The sequence below is a fragment of the Ambystoma mexicanum genome, chromosome 1p (genome assembly GCF_040938575.1).
Source record: "Ambystoma mexicanum isolate Mex_15411 chromosome 1p, UKY_AmexF1_1, whole genome shotgun sequence".
Lineage (NCBI taxonomy): Eukaryota > Metazoa > Chordata > Amphibia > Caudata > Ambystomatidae > Ambystoma > Ambystoma mexicanum.
The window spans coordinates 1,502,129,420-1,502,150,662 of record NC_090921.1 but is presented as its reverse complement, the minus strand read 5'-3'; positions in this window follow the sequence as shown (position 1 = coordinate 1,502,150,662).

Sequence of the window (21,243 nt, the reverse complement as noted above, 5' to 3'; positions counted from 1 at the left end):
AATCTTCACCCTATCTTGCCACCCTCATATTGCCAGTAAGCCACTGTCTGGCCGTCTTAACTGGTACTTACGTTCGAGTGGCTAAGTTTGTGGACTGTAGAACTGGGAGATCTTAGCTCTACCTCCAGTCCCAGCTTTCAAACATGACCAAATGGTGTGATCCTGGCTAAGATATTCGATCTCCTTGCATGCTAGCCCCACTCTTGGCAAAACTAGGAGTATCTACTACCGATTAACCCGAATAACCCCAGAAGTATTAAAAGCTAGTAAAAGCTTGCCCATGCTCGCTTGATGGACCAGGACTAATAGGTGGGGGGTCGCTCTTGCAAAAAGGATTATGTTTTGTGCCCATTGTGTCAGTGCTTGTGAGTGAAAATGGCACCTGGGCACTGTTCCCTGGGTTTAGAATACTAATTTGTTTTAAAAAAAATGTGGGCCTATCTATTGTGACGAACCTGAGGATGTTGTCCCTTCTCCCCTAAGGAGGAGACCTTTCCCATGGGGTCAGGGCGGTGCATCCACAGTACAATAGTCCCCCTGGGGGTGGTGCACCGGGAACGGATCACATGGAGGAGGAACCCCCTTTCGGATTTAGGGATGACCATGTACAGAGAACGCAGTATTCCTCTGCGTTAGTACACCTAAACCCTTCCCCAACGCCAAATCCTCTTTCCTCTTCTTTTGAGAGGACCATTATCTGCTATTGTCATAGCCAACCTAATATACTTGACAGGATTAAAACAACAAGGTATGCTGCATATTACTCTATTTAAAGTACTGGGAAACTTAATCTACCCACAAGACTGAAACATTAGAGAATGCAAAGTATACTACATCTGACTTTATATTATATATTGAGAAGAAGAAGATGATCAGGAGTTCAAGGATCTCTCTGGAAAAGCAGAGGGAGAGCTCTAGATTCTCATTGAATGCGATTGCTCCAAAGCACTTCAATTTTCCCAAGCAGGATTTTAAATATACCACAGCTGAGATGCGAGGAGAGACCTGTCTTACAAGGAGGAAGAAGGAGAGCCACGCAGCGGGCAAGCAGACGAGAGCCAGCAGGAGGGAATCCGCGAGTGGAGGAGGAGAACCCGAAGGTGGTCTAGGAAGCAAGGACTGATCGGGCTGCTGCATAGAGGAAACCCCAGGGAATCCAGAGCACCTGCAAAGTTTCCATGAGAGAGGACGCATCACCGGGGAGAAGCAGACACCCGCAGAGCAACCACAGATCGCGATGGAGCCCTGAACGCTACTGGATCCTCAAGAGACGCAGCAGCTGCTTGGGAAACACCGGTGCCTGCAACGAAGAAGCAAACAGGTACACAGATTACCCAAAAGATTCTGGAGGTCCGGGGGATCAAGGGGGTAAAGGCAGAAGCCAGAACGAGAAGGTCTGGGACCCTGGGAATGAAGTGTGAGTCAGGGACCCACACCCATATGAGATGGGAAACAGAAACAAAGCTAATCAGAATATTTCGAGGGACAGTCCGTGAAAGGACGAAGGCTTTGCATGAGAGTATACAAAGCCGGTTTGAATATTGCGAGTCTAGTACCCACAATTCAATGAGAAGTTTATAAAAGGATTACTGCTTGGCAGGAGAGAGAACCAAGCAGTTATACATATTGCGAGTCTGGCAAACTCACCAAAAGACGAAGGCTTTGCAGGAGAGTATACCAGGCCGGTTCGAATATTGCGAGTCTAGCTCCCAAAATTCATTGAGAAGTTCATAAAAGGATAACTGCTTGGCAGGAGAGTGAACCAATCAGTTATAAATATTGCGAGTCTGGTAATTGCACCCAAAAGAGGTACAGTCTATGAGAGCACAATTGCTTGGCAGTGGAGTGAACCGAACCATCCTGAATACTGCGAGTCTGGGACGCGGACCCAAAATAAGTAAAGCATATATAATGTAACGAATCCTACGCTTGGTAAAAGGAGTGTGTCAAGTTGGTGGGATAAGCAATAGAAATACAGGAGCATATTCTTCTGAACTGCCTACTGACCACTGTATAGGGAAATACAGGTGTGAGAGGCCCCAGAAGGACAGAAACACTACAAGAAGGAATCTAGGGAAAAGGATTATGACCCTAAACTGGGAGTCCTAAAGTTTTGAACATTACTTTATTTTTATCACTTTGGATAACCTGAGAGACTGGGAACCTTTCTATTGGTTGCATCTGCAAGTAACCCTTTACTTTGGGAAGATATCCTTGTACAGTTGGTTTAAGTTATTAGTGTCAGGACAGAGGTGGGCTTTTGAGACACGACAGTGACAGACTTTATAGTTTTGGACATTCTGACAATTTCCTTAGTTTTCCCAGAGGCAGTGAAACCTGTCTCAGTTATAGAGACAGATAGGCATTTTTTCAACCCTTTTTCATATAATAAAAATGTCTGCCCAAAAACATGCCACCATTGTATCCGAGGGAATGGTGAAAGAACACAGTTACTTTAGTTAAAGGTAAGAGAGTGTGCCGATGGTTTATTGATGGGACCAGATATGGACTCCGCCTTGACTTTGATGTTAATTTCCCTACTCAGATTTGTGTCAACGATTGTGGACTGAAGACCTGGTGTAGGATTGAGAGTCAATAGTCCTTGATTGCAGGGTAAGCCTGAGTGTTGTTGTTATTTGAGATCGTTGTGGGTGACCTAAAATGTTTTAGGTGACCTATGATTAAGTTTTCATATGTACTTGTTGTAGGTACTTTACTCTTCGAATGCCTTGTCCACTGCAAAGGTGAAGAGCATTACTGGGTTTTGCTATTTGAGTCAGAAGACAATTAATTCTTCGGACGGATGAGAGGTATATTAATAAATTGTATATCTGTCAATCCTAGGGGTGATTGGGGTGTGGCTAGGTCTACATGGTGGCCAAAGATGCCCATGTAGTAATGTGTGTTTATTTATGTGTCCATAGATTCTAAAATCTGGTGTGAAAGTAATGTGAAGCTCAAGATTACTGTTCGGCCCCTGAAGAATGTCCAGTGATTTGTTACATAAAGGACAGAAACTTATATAAATCGGGCTACTAAAATATGGTGGGGAATAAGAAGAATTGAGTTGCCACCATTGTTTGGGGAAACAAGTGATTTATTATTCTGTTTGATGAGAGGTGGAATCATTTTACGAGAAAATATTGTTGTATTGTGTACAATGTGTTTTTTTATATATTTTGGTGTTTTCTTGAAATAATGAATTAAATTAAAATTGATTTTTGTGTTGTATTGTTTGAAAGTTATGATGTAATATACATGGGTTTTAAATGATGATGTTGTGACACCTAGTCTATTGGATATATTCTGAATATCACACCTTTAAAGTGTTATTTGTCTCCTTCCTTTGGTTATATATATACCATTGTATCCGAGCCTTACCTCTGCACCCTCACATCATACAGAGGAAATATGTTTTTCTTTATTTCCAAAAATCTAAAATGTTCTCTTCCTCTCCCTCTCACTTTATCTCTCTCTCTCTCTCTCTCTATATATATATATATATATATATATATATATATATATATATATATATATATATATACACGGCCCGCGGTAGCGGCTGTGTAGTTATGGTTATGTTGCAAAACTCATGGGAAGAGCACTTTTTTGGCAGTCTATAAATTCACTCCCCCTGGAGGAATCCTCACCAAACTTTGAAAAAAAAGTATATGGCCCACTCTGAATTTTTTTGGCAAGTTTGGAGAGGTTTCGTGCAGGAGGGGCAAAGTTATAAGGGGGTCCCACATTTTCTTTTCTTCTATAGACTGAATGGGGAAAAACTTGGCGCACGGCTACAGGCTGAACGAGTGGACGGATTTGCACCAAATTTGCAGCAGGAGCTGGGGCTTGGGTCAGAAAGCGTGCTTTTGTGTGTTTGGTGGAAATCTGACCAGTACTTTTGTTGCAAAGAACTGAAATGTACTTAGCAAAAAAAGTGTAGTATCTGGCTCCGCTGTGCCGACCCATTTCCATGTTCGCTCCGTGGACAGAAGGCTCATTGGCTTGCAGTACGTTGTGCTGTCGACGAACTTTGGACGCGGCCGGTGGTTGGCTGGAGGGAAGCGTGCTGCGCGTCAAAGGTTTTGGGAAACGCTGTGTTAGGGAGAATTCTCTCTTTAAGCTGAATTTCCTAAACTAGTGAGTCCCCCAGCAGCTTTGCTGGATTTCTGGAGTTTGTTTTTTTCTCCTGCCAAGAGTGAGACTCTTTTTCCCCCACTCTTGGACATGATGTATGGTGTTCCTTTGACTGCTAATGTGTTTTATGGGCTATGGGGTCCTTTACTCCATAGGGTCTCATGTGTTTTTACTATGTGTGTTACACAGCACCCTCCGTGCAGTAACACAGGGGTGTCATAGTGACACCCCACCATAGACTCCATACCCTGGGACTGACTACCGTCTCCCAGGACATGTAAAGTCACCATTGGCTTTACTAGTCCCAAATTATTAACAGAAACCAGTACAAACCATCATATTGTGGACGTACTGGTCGGGGCAATTCGATTGCCTTGGGGTCTGTTAGTCGAGGGGGCACGTCTCCATCCCCCCTAATCGAGGTTTGGCTGGTGGCAGTGGATACTACTTTTTATATTCGACAGTGAATATATTCCTATGGGATTTTCCCATTGTTCGAGGCTACCAACTTTAATTATTTAATTCTCATAGCCTCGAACATACCGCCGGTTTATTTATTTAATATTAATTTGCAGGTTGGTATTTTTTGCCAGGACTCGATTCTAAAATGGCGTTTGTGTTCTCTTCTGTGACTCCAACCCAAGTCGAGCCCTTTGTTCCACTTTTTTGGGGGGCTTCTCCACAGAAGCCTCCAAAAGTGGTGCCACTCTGTCTGGGTACCACAGGGAGTGTGGGAGGGGGTTTAGGCACCCTGGACTGAGTTACCTTGGTAACTCAAGTCGAACTCTTGTGTTATTGGCCCAAGTGGCGAGCCGACCGGCTCACCACTTAGCATGTTTGATTGACAGCTAGGCTGAGTGAATGGGGGTGTGCTGAATAAAAGCAGGGCTTTGGGGACTGGAACTTCAGAAGTCGCCACAGGATCTGAGAATCCGACGAGCGAGAAGCTGAGCCGACCTACCACGACGACACCACCGGTGGAGCCCTGCGGAACCGACTCACCACTTCCCGACGACATAGAAGATCTCCCGGCTGGAGAGGCTTCTTCCCCTGACTGGTGGGCACAACCAGTTTACCGTCTTCTCTTCGCACCCCAGACCGGCTTGTGGTCAAATTGCCCATGCCAAGCACCCCGGCAACCGGATAGCCACTTACCACTGGACTGCGAACTAAAGGACCGCTCCTTTTAACTGAGAACTCCACGGCTGGTTTCTTCCCTGGAAGTGCAACGGACTCCTGTCTTCCTCCCCGACGAGATCCTCTCTTCCCCCGGACGAAGCACCGACTTGCATCCGCTGCCAGGAACAACTGCCCCCGCTGGAATATTCTCACCACTTTAAAGGTACCGTGTCCGCCAGGCCTTCCTTTCTAAAGATTTCTACAAGGCAATAACAACCCCTTAACCTTCTGCACTGGGCTAGCCGCTTTGACCTTCTAACTGGTCCCTTTCTTTGGTCCAACTCTTTTTTTTGAACCGTTACAAGACTCTTGTGCACTGCAACCGTGTGACCTTGGACACATTTCGTTAAAGTGGATCCGGCCTACTGAACTCTAACTTCATGGTTTTACTTTGCCTTTCTCTCTTGTTGTGTTCCTGTAAAAGTGCTGGGACCTGTTTCACTTTATTCTCTGCTTTTCTCTCCCTTTTAAAACAAATTATTAGAGTCCCATCTGCGTTAAGCGTTCACCGCTGTCTGAAAATAAGTGGGGCTTTACTTAAGACTTGTCTAATATTCTTCTAAGGGAGTGTATATCTTTTAGTGACCGTGTTTTTGAATTGCTTACTATTAGTGCCTGTGTGTTTTTCTAGATGTGGTTTTAAATAAATAAGTCTATCTCTTTTACACCAAGCCCTGGTCAGTGTTTACTTGTTCTATTGTGTTCTTTTGACCTATTGTGAATGCTCTGTATACTGCCTAACTCTTCTTGAGGGAAGTCTGACTGCTCAGCCACAGCTACCAAGTGAATCTGTGTGGTACAGACTGCTACCAAGTGGGTTTACTGCCAAACACCTGTAGTCTTAAATCTTTTGCAGTGGTCCCAGACGGAACTTCACAGGTTTCTGCCTAACACTGGTGTACAGCGGTGGGATTTGTATTGAGTATACACTTTAGAGTGCTTTTTGAACACTTTAGGACAACTAACCACATATCTTAGCACTAAAAAGCTGATTTTCTAACTATGTCTCTATGTCTGCTATGGAGAGTTATACCCTAGAATCATTGTCTGCCAAAAACTGCTGATTGCTTAAAAATTTTGTGTAGACATAAGAATCTCTCTGAGAAGGGCAAGAAAATGGAGCTTATAGAATGATTGTTAGAAAACCAAAGTCTGGGTGGTACAGAGGAATCTACCCCCCCCCCGACCCCCCAGCAAATGTAGACAACAGTGATGGTATTGATTTGAATCAAAGTCTTGATAATGAGTCAGAAGAGGAAAGTGAACCTAATGAAGTTAGCCACTCTGAGCCTCTGTCTGCCTTACCTACTGTACCTACTGGGCCTATACCAGGTCCTACATGTAACCCTGCTTATTTTGAACTTGAGAAAATGAAGCTTGAATTAGAGTACAAACGTTTTATTGCTCAATCTGAAAGAAACCAAGAGCTAGAGTTCAGAAGAATGAATGCCCAGGCTGAGCAGAAGCAAGCTGAGTTAAGACTCAGAGAAATAGAGCTTAATCATGAACTTGAAATGAAAAAGTTGTCTGTGGAAAATGCTTCTCTCTCCTCTGGTTCCTCTAGGAGTTCCAGTCCCAAAAGGCCCCGGATGCCTAAGGAATTAGTGGGTATGTATGAACCTAAGTTGGATGTGTTGGATTGGTTAAAGATGTTTCAGTATAATCATGGGCTCCAGGACATTCAAGGGAATGAGTTACTTCCCTGGTTGTTCTCTAGGCTTCCCCCTGTTGCAACTGATGTGGTAATGGAAAGTGAATAAGAAGGATTATGAATGTGTGAAACTAGCTTTGATAGCTAGATTTGGGAAGACCCCTTCCCAGTACCTTAAGAGGTTTAGGACCCTCAAAAAGAATGATGGTACCCCTTGGGCTACCTGGGTGAGTGAATGTTTGAAAAACTTAGAGGGATGGATTAAGGGTTACAAGGTGAACACTTATGAGGGAATGAGAAATCTTGTTATGTTGGAGTCAATTTATGATGTCTGCTCTCCTGAGCTCCGACAGCACTTGGCTGATTCAAGGGAATTAGATTCCAGGAAGTTAGCTAAGGCTGCTGACTTGTGGGTTGCCAACAGGGCCACTCACAAGGATTTTGGGGCTACTCAGGAAAAGGATGAGGGAAAGCAGCCACAAAAAGGGAACCAAGAGATTTCTAATACCTCCCAAACCAAAGAGCGCCCCAAACAACAAAATAACCAGGGTAAGCCCCAGGGTAAACCACAACAGGCTAGTGTACCTTCTGGTCACAAACCAGAAGGAGGTCAGGCCAAGCCACCCTTCCAGAGAGTATTTGGAACATGCTATCTCTGTGGGGCAACTGACCACATCAAAGGAGAGCCCAGATGTAAGGGCAAACTGTAAGCGACTACAATTCAACACTACAGCTAAGTCAATGCCTAGTCTGGGATGCTGATTGAAGCCCTTATTGATGTATTTCTATGTCCAGTTCGTTTACTCTGGATGACAACCCCTATATAACACCCCTCTCTCAGAATCCCCCTGACCCTGCTGAGCCAAGAATTAGGTTTGTTTTGCAAATTTAAAAGGTTTATTTGAAAATTAAACAATATATATATATATATATATCACACTTTTATAATAAATTAATATTTGATAGCACACTTGTGAAGATGATAGTGATCAACAATGGATAAAGTTACAGTGGTACACTCTTTTTGATGGCTTAGAAGTGATATAGAGAGGGTAAAGTAGCTGAGAATGCTTTTATGGCTTCAAAGACAATGCAATGATGAATGAAATGCAGTACAGGAAAAAAAACTTGATATGATTTCAACCAAAACAATGTAATCACTTTTCCACCTGGTAGCGATTCAACCCACCCCCCCCCTTTATGAAATGTAAAGAGATGGAAGGAAAGCACACAGTTCTCAGGAATGCAATCAAATATAATTCAGTTCCCCCCTAGCAAGCTTAGAGGAAAACAGGTAGGAGTTTTAAACACAGGTAAAATCCTTTTATATGTGGTGGCAATAAAGTGAAAAATATACTCAAATTGCTTTTAATTCCATATCGGAGGTTCAGGGTAGGTGATAGATACTTTGAATCAGTTCAGGCCAGCCCAATCAATGATTCAGGGATGGTTATTAGGTTGAAAACAGATTTCAGAGATGGAAGCAAAGACAAATATTTTTACCCATGGCTAAAATGAAGCAAAATGTCAAATCGCGGCAATTTAGCGCGTGCGTCGAGCGCAATTACGGAGGAACTATAAAGGGTAGCAAGTCGGTTTTAGGTTCGTTGGTAAGCTTTGGATCTTAGCTTTAAGATGACAGTAAAACTCGCTGCTAGCATAAACGGTTCCGGAGATACGGCCGATTTAGTAAAGGTAGTTTTTCGGATTTGAAATTTTAAAGCTCAGAATGACAGATGACAGTTTTCAGTTTTAAAGATGACAGAATGACACGATTCTAGGAGGCAGTTCTAATAGGCCAAAATAGTTTGGATTAGATTATTTTAAACTAAGAGATTGGTTTTGGCACAGTGCTAGCTGGGTACTCACAGTAGATTTTGGACAGGAATGCGACTTCGTCACGGATCGGGTCAACCGGTTGGACTGGACTCCTGGCGGTTCTCTCGCCACGGTCTCTGATTCTGACAAAAGTTCTTGGCACTGCACGGCGGTCTGGTCTCTGGTTCCGGGTACAGCTCTGCTTTCTGGGTGTTTCTGGCACAGGGTTTTAGCAAGAATCAGACAGCTCAGCCCGGCTGTCTGAAAAGTTTGGTTTGGTTGCTAGGTTTTGAAGGCCTGCTGATAGGAGTTCAGCTGTTGGGTTCTAGAGTTCTTGGAATTTCTGGATGTGAAGTCTGAAATCAGGATGTGGAGTTGTCTGTCAAAATGCTCCACAGAAAGTGAAAAAGAAAGTCCTATCTGGCTTCCAGTGGCTCTTTTTATATGTTTAGAAAGTTGGTGGGTCGGCTAATTCTGCTATGCCCAACCCTCTCAACTTATCATTGGCCAGTTCCTCCTCTCTCCCTTGATTGGGGGAACTGGGTTGTGAGTCAGAGTGATGAGGTAGGTTTATGGTCAGAGGATCCTCCCCTTGTCAAATTGCACACAAATCTATTTCTGATCCAAATACATATTTATCTATGTACCATTTTTCTAATATTATACGTCCAGTTAACATATTTTCTGTAGCACCAAACCATCCGATCCCTGTCTTTGTAAGATGTTGTGTCCACTTATGATAGAATTCTCCCCTTTTCATCCAGATAACGACCTCTAAACCTTTCCAGATTTTACACAAATGTGCACCAGGGATATGGGTTTCAGATGATAAAGTGTCAGATTTTTAACATGCATACATTTGGAGTAACAACCTTTTTTCCGCTACTATCCCCAAGAACATACCACAGGGTCCTAACACCTCTTAAAATGTGCACAGAAAAATCACAAGAATGATGATGTTATTTATATTATTTTTACAAGTCCACACTATGAATTATCCATCTTTTTAAATCATGCTCTGGCCCCAAAGGGGTGTGGTTTTCCAAAGCACATGGTGGAATTTCTGGTTTATCCACTTCCCCCAAGCTCAGCTTGCTCACAGATGCAGTGCCCCTCCCACTTCTCCTTCCAAGAGGAAGCCATTTACGACCCTCCTAATATAACATTTGCCTGAGCCAGGGACAGTGCTTTGTTTAGTTTCTTGTAGTCCCCAGGTGCTCCTCCCCTAATTCAATCAGAGAGGTATCATCTCCTTTTGGCAGGGGCAGCAGAATGCAGCCAGGCCTGGGAAGAGTGGCTGAGCAGGTTTCACTCCTGTCGGGGGCCGTTGCCGGGCAGAATTTACTCTCTTCAAGCCAGGCTTCAGCTAAATGTCACTTTAGTTCCCAGTTTTCTACATTCAAATCAAACTGACAATTTTTACACATGCTGAAGACCACTAAACGAATCTACAAATACCTAGAACGCAAATGGCAGAAAGAGTAAACCCACGAGAGCAGGACCACCTTGGCCCGACACCTATATCAATACAAAGCCAAAATTCGGAAAACAAAAAAAGCCCACTACAACTCCCGAATCCTAAATTGCAAAAACCCAAGAAAAGAACTCCACACAATCATCTCAGAATTCACCAATCCGCTTGTAATACAACCGTCCCAACCCCCTCACAATCACTCTGCGACTCACTCTCCCTCCACTTTTACAACACGGCTATCGAAAGAACAAAAACTCTAAATACCAAACTAGCTCTACTACAGCCTCCGGGCAACCCTCTGCCCATACCGGCCAGCCCTTTGGCCACGACCTCTACACAACCAACATTTGAATCCTTTTGTCCATTATGACCAGAACAATTTCTCAAACTTCTATCTGCTCGCAAACCCTCCGGATCACCACTGGACCTTTGCCCAGCCACAACCCTTAAAGAAATTTTTGCCTCCACTTGCGTAGGTGAACATGCAAGATCTATCATAAATTTCTCCCTCTCCTCCGGTACTTTTCCCGACGCATTCAAAATAGTGCACGTCAAACCTCTAATAAGAAAACCTTCGCTCGACCCGCTCGAGCCCAAAAACTAACGGCCAATCGCAAACACCAGGTTCCTTGCCAAACTCATTGACCGAACCGCCTACTCTCAACTAAATGCCTTGGTCTAAACCAACAACCTTCTAGACCCCGCCCAATCAGGTTTCAGATCACGTCACGGAACTGAAACCACCCTAACCTTGATTTGGGATGACCTTAAAATGACAGCAGACTCCGCGGGATGCACCGCACTAATCCCCCTCGACCTATCGGCCGCCTTTGACACGATCAATCACGTAATCCTCCTAGACAGCCTCCACTCCCTAGGAATTCGTGGAACCGCCCTTAAATGGATAGCTTCATTCCTCAAAGACAGGCACCAAATAACGACACTCTCAAGCTTTACCTCACAAGCCCGACCAGTTGACACAGGAGTCCCTCAAGGAGCATGTCTATCCGCCCTCCTGTTCAACCTCTACATGATCACCCTCCCACCAATAATTCGCTCACACAATATCCTGTGTTACAACTACGCCGACGACACTCAACTAATTCTAAAACTCCTGAATTTGAAACCCAACTCCCGACCTGACCTGGCATCCTGCCTCCTTAACATAGAACTCTGGATGACCCAAAGCCACCTCCTTTTAAACCCCTCCAAAACAGAAATCATGGTCTGCGGCAACTCCGACCTTCTTCCGCACCCACTACCCTGGCCACCCGCCATGGGCAACTCACCGACACCCTCCAACACAGTGAAAAATCTTGGATGCACCCTGGACTCCGACCTGACACTCTCGCGCCAAGTCAACAATGTCTCAAAATCCTGCCACTACCACCTCAAAAACCTTAGGCGCATCCTTCCATACCTCTCATTTCCCAACAGAGTCTCCGCGGTCCAATCAATCGTAATATCAAGACTCGACTATGGAAACCCCCTATACCTCGGAATCCATGCCTACCAACTAAACAAACTCCAAAGAGCACAAAACGCGGCAGCCAAAATGCTACTTGCGCTTGGTCCAAGAGACCACGTATCCCCTGCCTTTAAGACACTACACTGGCTTCCAGTAGCCTGTGTTAGGAAAGATTTCGTAATTGTAGGTAATTTTCCTTCAATGTGGCAACCCCTAAACTTTTTGCTGTTGTTTTTCACCTTGTTCTTGACTTTGCCAGAGAAGTGCAGCCTTCTGCCGCACTCCTCTGGGCTTTCGCTCCATTCTTACGGGGAAACTGACATGCCCTTAAGACAGTCAGTACAGCGAAACGCTGTTTTCCGTAGTTTCTTTTATCATGTTGCGGCTTTTGTGCAACATGACACAAGAGGTCACTGTAAGCTAAATTACTGCTCTCTTGGGTCTCTAGCCTTATACAGGCCCTAGATACTCTTTTTGGATTGTAACTGATCGGTGCAAGTGATTCCGGGACGGGAATGGTGGCAGCGATCGTTTCTTGTGCTTTGAGCTCCTTTTGGCGTTTTAAGCGCGTTTCTCGCGCTTAGCCCAAAATGGTGGCCTGGCTCCCAAAATGGCCAGACCACGAGGCTCCTTTAGCCTGTGCGCTGACCGTCTTGCTCCCTTCACCTTCCCCAGGTCGAGCCGACCATGGGCCTTTCTTATTTGGGCATGTACTTTCCCGCGAAACACGGATGCTTTTGCGGGCTTCTACAGGCCTTGTGTGTGCCTCCAGGATGTGGGCTGGGATGTCTGGCCCCAATACACATCCTGGGTGCCAGAGAGTCTAGGGTGGTGTGAATGCCTGGGACCACCGTGGTCCGTGATAGGTCCATGTATGGTGTGAGTGTTGATGAGCGGATCTCCCATTGGGTCCCCTCCGTTTTGGCGCGAAGGGAACCGTGGATAAGGGGGGGCTGGAAACACCACTACCATGTCGATCTCCTGAGTTCTCACAAACGAAGGAATACAGGAGCCAAGTATCCTGCAACCAAGAGGCTGAACCGAGGAATCGCTGGTGACCCGCTGAAGGACTGCTCCTCTGCACTGCTGTCGCCTTGTGAAACCCTTTTTACCTTTGATCGAACCAGAAGGCCTGTACTGGTACTTCGACCCTTGGAATAGCGGGAACAGCTATTCTCGGCATCTTCACCATCTCCTGCTAGTAAGCCTATGGAAGCGTCTCTGGGCCATCCAGCAGACTGACCAGCCTACACGGGAGTCTTGCTCTGTAACCGCCGCCAGGTTGTGTAGTATTTCGAGTCCTTGTCACTCTCACACGATTTGTACACTTGGCGTTCCCAGGTCTGAAGTGAGTAGTGTACATTTGGCTCAGATACACACGGCCGCTCCGTTGCCCTGCTGTGGTAACAAACTGTGTGGGTTCACTTCGTTTGGGACGTCTTTTACTCAAATCTGCTGCTGCAGACTCAACACGACAACGAGACGTCCCCTGCTCTCCTGAACCTGACAGCGACTGAAACTGATGCGGAGAAGTTGGGTCTGCTTGCATCGGGGACCGGTGAGTAGCATAGCTAGGAACTGGTCGCCCTCCTGCAGGAGCCCATAGCTTTTCCCCGCTGTGTCAAAACAGCACACCTTTCCGTACTCGCGCTCTGCTTCTGCCCACAGTGGAGGCTGCGCTTGAGTCGCGGAACTGTTCTTCTTCATTTGTGCACTAAACTGAACTGCCTGACTCCCTCGAAGAGACTCCCCCTTTTGCCCGTTGGCACCAGCATGTGCAGGTACTTTTGAGCACAAGGCTCCACTCTTTGTAGGGCTCGGACTTCCTTTTAGTTAGGTGCCTCTGAAGGCGGACTGGGTCTAAGCATTATTTCGCACTGCCTGTTTTCCTTCCCTTTTAGGTGGACTACACATTTCGTGCATCTAACGCTTGAGACTTGTTTGTATTTGTATATATATTGTATTGGTATGGTATGTGTTGGTTTACTAGAGTTGTATTGTGATTTCTCGCTACGGTCATTGTTTTAAAGGCCTTGGAATAAATGTGTATATATTTTTAATATAACACCTGTTTCCAGTAGCCCATATGGTAGCTTTCAAAACCTTATGCCTCTCCCATCGAGCACTACATAAAACTGGACCTTGATATCTTCAAGACAAGCTAATACCTTACCACCCTACTCGCACCCTAAGATCAAGCTCAGCCGGCCTCCTAGTAATTCCTAAGACAAACTCAGTCAGGTTAGGTGGATCATCATTCTCAGCCCTGGCCCCAACCCTATGGAACTCGCTCCCATCCCACATCCGCCTAACTGAAGATCTAACGGCCTTCCGCAAACTACTGAAAACCTGGCTCTTCCCCTAAGACTAATCGGTCCCAAACTAGCTTCTGCACAATAACACCCTCCCAGCAATCGACCTGAAGCAAGAAACTTACAGCTAAATAAACTCAAATGTAAACTATAAAGACAAATAGTACTAAATGAACAATGTAATGATGAGCGCGTAGAGCGGATGAGCGCGGAGAGCGGATGAACGCAGAGAGCGAATGAGAGCCGATGAGCGCGGAGAGCGGATAAGCGCTGAGAGCGGATGACTGCGAAGAGCGGATGAGTGTGTAGAGCGGATGAGTATGTAGAGCAGATGAGTGTGTAGAGCGGATGACTATGTAGAGCGGATGAGTGTGGAGAGCGGATGAGTGTGGAGAGCGGATGAGTGGGGACGAACGTAGAGGATTAATGCAGTTGGCGGACGAGTGTGGAGGGCCGATGAGTGTGGAGGGCCGATGAGTGTGGAGGAAAGCGGATCAGTGTGGAGGGCGGATGAGCATGTAGAGCGAATGAGTATGGAGAGCAGATGAGTACGAAGAGCAGATGAGTCTGGAAAACAGATGAGTGTATGGAGAAGATGAATGTATAGAGCGGAAGAGTGTGCAGAGTGGATGAATGTGGTTGAGTGTAGAAGATTAATGCAGATTGCCGTTGCGTGTGAGGGCGGATGAGTGTGGAGGGCAAATGAGTGCGGAGGGCGGATGAGTGCGGAGAACGGATGAATTTGGAAAGCGGATGAGTGCAATGAGCAGATGAATGTGGAGAGCAGAGCGCGGATGAGCATGGAGAGCGAATGAGTGTGGAGAGCAGATGAGTACGAAGAGCGGATGACTCTGGAAAACGGATGAGCGTATGGAGCAGATGAGTGTATAGAGCAGAAGAGTGTATAGAGTGGATGAATGTGGTTGAGTGTAGAAGATTAATGCGGATGGCCGTTGAGTGTGAAGGGCAGATGAGTGTGGAGGGCAAATGAGTGCGGAGGGCGAATGAGTGCGGAGAGGGGATGAGTGTGGAAAAGGGGATGAGTGTAGAGGGGGGATGAGTGTGGAGAGGGGATGAGTGTGTAGAGCGGATGAGTGTGTAGAGCGGATGAGTCGGGACGAATGTAGAAGATTAATGGGGTTGGCTGATGAGTGTGGAGGGCCGATGAGTGTGGAAAGCGGATGAGTGTGGAGGGCGCATGAGTATGGAGAGCGAATGAGTGTGGAGAGCAGATGAATACGAAGAGCGGATGAGTGGGGAGGGCGGATGAGTATTGAGAGCGGTTGAATGTCGAGAGCGGTTGAGTATGGAGTGCAGAGGGGCGTGGGGAAAGGAGGAGCGAGGAGAATGGAAGAGAGGGGAGAAAGGAGGAGCCTGCAGTGCGGAGGAGAGTGCAGAGTGGAGGAACGTGCAGATCGGCTGAGCGTGGAATGCGGCTGAGCGTGGAGTGCGGCTGAGCGTGGAGTGCGGCTGAGTGTGGAGAGCGGACGAGCATGGACAAGTGTAGAGGACTAATGCGGTTTACGGCTGAGTGTGAAGGGCCCAGGAATATGGAGGGCCGAGGAGTATGGAGAACGAATGAGTGTGGAGAGCCGATGAGTACGAAGAGCGGATGCGTCTGGAAATCGGATGAGTGAGTATAGCGGATGAGTGTGTAAAGCGGACGAGTGTGGACGAGTGTGGTGGGTTAATGCGGTTGGCGGATGAGTGTGTACGTCCAATGAGTGTAGAGGTCCGATGAATGTGGAGGGCTGATGAATGTGGAGAACAGATGAGTATAGAGGGTGAATGTGTATGGGGAGCAGACGAGTGCGAAGAACGGATGAGTGCGAAGAGCAGATGAGTGCGAAGAGCGTATTAGTGTGAAGAGCGGATGAGTATGGAGAGCGGATGAGTATGGAGAACGGATGAGTGTGGAGAGCGGATGAGTGTGGAGAGCGGATGAGTATGGAGGACGGATGAGTGTGGAGAGCGGATGAGTGTGGAGAACGGACGAGTGCGGATAGCGGACGAATTGCAGAATTGCATGACGCTCGTATTATGCCATGGAATACATGGATCCTTTGAAAGAGCATACCTCATATCACACCCCACGCTTACTCTCTCCTTACACCACCACTCAACTAGAACACAGAGATACTATGACACCATTCGGTGTAACTGTTCTCATATCAACATTTGCCGCTCAATCCCCATCACTCTAAGAAAACATTGCTGGTCTCGCACCCCCAGCCAGGCGTTCTCCTCAGGTCTAACGCGGCCACTCTCGGTCTGGATAATTCCGGCCAGATCGAACACATACTCCTGATCTCTCAGCCACCACACCTACCGCTAGGAAGCAGCTACCACAGGAATTCCGCACCAGCTGCACACATACCGGATGCGCACACGCACCGTTGGACTCGCTCTACTCCCTCCACTGACCAGAACTTCGGTTCCCAAGGGCGTTCAACCTACCAGCGCCTTCAGACCATACTAATGGTATATAAGGCGCTATATAAATTCAAAATAACATAACAATAACATAACATAACAAGTTCAAATCTATGACATTTCAACAGTTGCAAACTATGTGACACTCAACAGTAGGTCACTCATTTATTTTAAACATTTAGATTTTAGTGTCTTCAGTCCAATTTCACTTCAGCTGCTGACATCCACAGCTCAGCCAGTTTTGTTATAAACATTGTTTTGGGCTCTTTCTCTTTCCAGATTTTGTATGCACACAAGACTACATTCTGCCAAATGTCTGCTGGTGTTCATTGAGATTTTTGAATATATTGCAATGTTTAAAATAGGCATTTTTAGCTTACATTTCAGAGAAACAAAGGTGATTTCAAAGCGCTTTCTTTTTTTTTTAGCCACCGGCACTGCTGTTTTTCCTTTGGCACACATTTCACTCATGGCACTCGTGGCCCCTCACGCTCACACTGGTGGGTGGCAGGTCAGGGGACCATTTTGCTGTGCGCAAAACTGCATGGTTCTCCAGGATTCTGGCACAAATGTGGGCTTTTCCGCCCTCTTGGATTTCCTAAGCCCACAGCACCAAGTGTTGCAGCATAATAACCTAAACATGGGCCAAGACACCCAACAAGCCCCCCCGCCCGACTGCACTTTGTTTTCGAGTCGAGATGGAGTCGGTGCATGTTTTGATCCATGCGCTGGGATGTCTCTTCCGATTCGGCAGATGGCACAGTTCAGCATCTTTTCCTCCATCCGGTTGGATCGATCGGTTCTCCTCGCCTGACCTGATGGGAATATTGGGCGGTACCCCGGGCCCCTCGGATCTTTGCTCCCGGTCTCCGGGTCATTCTCCTTGGTCAGTCTCCGTGGTTTCATCTCTCCTATGATGATAAAGCAAAAGCGGCAATACCTATTCGTAGACATTTCTCCGCCACTATTAATGGTGTGGCGAACACATACATTTTATACATCCGGTTACATTTTTCAGTCTTGTTTTAAAAACAAGATATAACAGGAAACATTTTCCTACCAGAATCATGATATTTTAGAGACTATCTGTGGGATATTTTAGGGTTGGAACTGAATTAATCTGGAGTGGTCCCCTCTGGTATTGCAGAGGACTCCTCCAGTTGCTGCAGAGCGTGCCTGGGATGGCAACACTTTAGCTGATTTATATGGACCCACTTGTCTTCCCCTTCCGCCAGACTACCTTTGGGGATGCAGATCTTATAAGCTACTGGGGAGATCTTGTCTATAATTTCAAACGGTCCCTTCCATGTAGGCAAAAATTTTCGCTGTTTGGCCTGGTTCCTTTGGAAATTGTATAGATAGACCCGGTCTCCCACAGTATATTCCTTCCTGGTGGTCTTCAGGTCGTAGTGGGTTTTCATGCTATCAGCTGATCTTTCTAGATTCCGCTGAGCATAGGCAAAAGCATGCTGAAGGTGTTTCCTTAAATTCTCCACATACTCATGAGTTGTGGAGGCATTTATCAGTGTCTGCCCTTGGGTCCTGTAGAGCAAATGCTGAGGAAGCACCATCTTGCGTCCGGTCATCAACTCAAATGGTGACATTTTGGTTGCAGATGAAGGGGTAGATCTGAGGGCCATTAGGACCAGAGGTAATCGGATATCCCAACTTGGCCCAGAATCTGCCACAAACTTTTTTAATATGCTCACAATGGTTCTGTTGTATCTCTCCACTGCACCAGAAGAAGCTGGCCTGTAAGCAATGTGTAGCTTCCTTTTAACCCCCAGTATCTCCCACATCTTTGTCATTACCTCGCTGGTGAAATGGCTACCTCTGTCTGACTCAATCCTTTGAGGTAGACCAAAACGGGAAAAAATGTGGTTAATCATCAGGGCAGCTGCTGTTTCTGCCTTGCAATTTGGGGCCGGGAGAAATTCCACCCACTTGGTAAACAAGCATGTGACGGTCAACATGTACTTGTTTCCTCTAGACGAGCGAATTACAGGGCCTACGAAGTCGATTTGCAAATCTGACCATGGCAGTGTCATCCCCCTCTTTTGGAGAGGTGCACGGTGTGTGAGGGATGATGGCTGAAATTGTGCACACACCAGACACCCCTTCAAGTATTGGTCGAGGTCCTGCCCCATGTGTGGCCAGTATGCAACCTCTCTTAAGATTTCAAGTGTTATATGAAACCGCCTATGACTGGCGGTGGCCGCATCATGGGCGTGACTTAACATCAGGCTTCGGAATGAGGTAGGAACCACCCACTGATCATGGCCAGTTTGGGATTTCCTTACCAACAAACCGTCTTGGATTCGGAACATCTTTGGACATTTCATCAACACTCTAAGGTCCTCCTTCCCAATGTAATCGGTATCCGTCAGGGGAAAGTTCTCAGGGTCCTCAATGTGTTGGTAAAACTTACCAATTACTGGATCCCCCTTTTGAGCCATAATTAAATCAGCATCACGGGTCTTCTTATTCCATTGTGCAGTTGAAAGATCATTGTGAGCATTTGTCTGGGACCTAGTGATAGCAGTGACCTGGATTTCCCCCAACAGGGACTCTATTTCTATTAGATCCCCTTGGATGGCCCCGGTTTTGGCCAGCTGATCAGCTAAGTCATTTCCAGTTTTGTCTGGTCCCTCTACTTTGGAATGACCCTTGATCTTTTTCCAGTAGATGGCCATCCCATTTGATGTGACCAGATCATCAATGTTTTGGATTAACTTCCCATGTTTCAAAGGTTTGTTACGAGCATATAGCATGCCTCTGGTTTTCCAGTTAACCAGGTGCTCCACGAACCCGTTCCGTACATAATCCGAATCTGTGATTATGACCAGTTTGTGGAGTTGATGTTGGACAGCAGTGAGGATGGCTTGATGCACAGCCATTAACTCTGCTACCTGCCTACTTCGGGGACCAATATTGTATCCAGCGGAGGGTTCTGGGGACTCATTCACCCATGCGTTCCCTGCGCCGGCCACAAGTTCTTTTTCCCCGTTGTTGTCAACATGGTAAGAGCATCCATACACATAGACAGTGGGCATTCCCTCACACTTGTCTTCTTCAAAGACTTTGTGTGGGGAATTAAGGTATACCTCCATGTTGTCCTTGATTTTTAGACTTTCGTCCTTGAGACAGTTTTCTCTGGCACAATCATGCAAGTCAGCCAGACCTTGCGCGAGGGGACTCTTCTTTTTTTGGCCATATCTGACCTCCACAGGAAAGCCTTGCATTGACAGAATCCAGGAAGTAATTTGGGAATTACTCACATTTCCGGCCCGGATTCTGTCACTTTGGAGGTATTGCAGTGGCTTGTGTGGAGTCTCCACTATGATGTGTTCCCCCTGGATGAACGGGCGGTAATTCTTCAATGCCCACACCGTTGCCAGGAGTGCCTTCTCACAATCTTTGAATTTTTCCTCCACAGGGGATAACGTTTTGCTCGCATAGGAGATCAATTTATTGACCTTGTCATGCTTTTGGTATAATACTGCCGTCAAGCACGTCTTAGAGAACCCTGTCTCCAGGAAGAACTCCTTGTTTCTGACAGGGTAAGCGAGGCAAGGCGCTTGTGAGAGGCTTCTCTTGAGTTGTGTTACTGCCTCGGATTGTTCTGGACCCCATTCCCACTTGAAGAGATGAATCAGCCCTCAATGAACTTTCTGCTGTAATTAGTCAGTCCAAGGAGGCTCCTTAGTTCCCGCAGAGTTGTGGGATCCTTCAGTTTCTGAAGTGCTTCCACTTTCTTTTCTTGGGGACAGAGACCCTGAGGCGTAATCTCATGCCCCAAGAAATTAACACAGGTTCTACTCCACTGTGCTTTCTGCAAGGAAAGTTTTGCTCCGGCGGCCCTCATAATGGATCTCCGCTACGTGTTCTTCCACAGATGAACTTTTGATGAGGACATCATCTACATAAGCCAGGTTACCCCTCGCACCCAGGTCGGGCATGGCCTTATGTAGGAAAATGTTGAATTCATTGCCGGAGTTGAGGTATCCGAATGGAGTCCAGGTCCATGTGTACTGCTGGCCCCCAAAGGTAAAAGCCAGTTTGTATTGGTCCTCCCTACTGACAGGCACGGTCCAGTATCCATTGGTCAGGTCTATCGCAGTGAATACCTGTGACCCCTGAATCTGGGCCAGCCCTTGGTCAATGTAGGGCAGAGGCCATCGGGAAGTATGGACCAGTTTGTTGAGCTCCCTAAGGTCGGCACAGGGTCTCCACTGGCCGTTTGGCTTCAATATTCCCAGCACTGGATTATTGAAGGTGCTGTGTACTGGACGGATAATTCCCCAGGGACTCAAGGTTCTTAATTATTTCAGTAAGGGACTCCATGGATGCGAGAGGCAAGCGATATTGATTCACAAACACTGGAGTCATGCCAGGGTCCATGGGAATTGTTGTTGTGTGGATGTCGGTGCGACCACAGTCGTATGAGTCTACCGCAAAGAGATCTTGGAAATCCAAGAAAACTTGTTTCAACTTTTGCTTCTGTTCCAGAGTCACGCAGGCATCAGCCAGGTTGACTCTCTTTTCCACCATCTGCCTGAAGCCTGGAAAGACTTCTGGTTTTGCTATCTCAGCGGCCTCCTCCAGCTGGGTGGAGAAGTCCCTGGTCAGAGTGCTGATTTGGACTGGAGGCTTCAGGTGGGAAAGGCAGCCCTCATGGACGTGGAAAATCACCTCATCCCTTCTGAAGTCACAAGTCACGTCTTCCTTACCATGAGGGCAAGAAGTGTACACCAGGAAGTTCCCCCCTGCC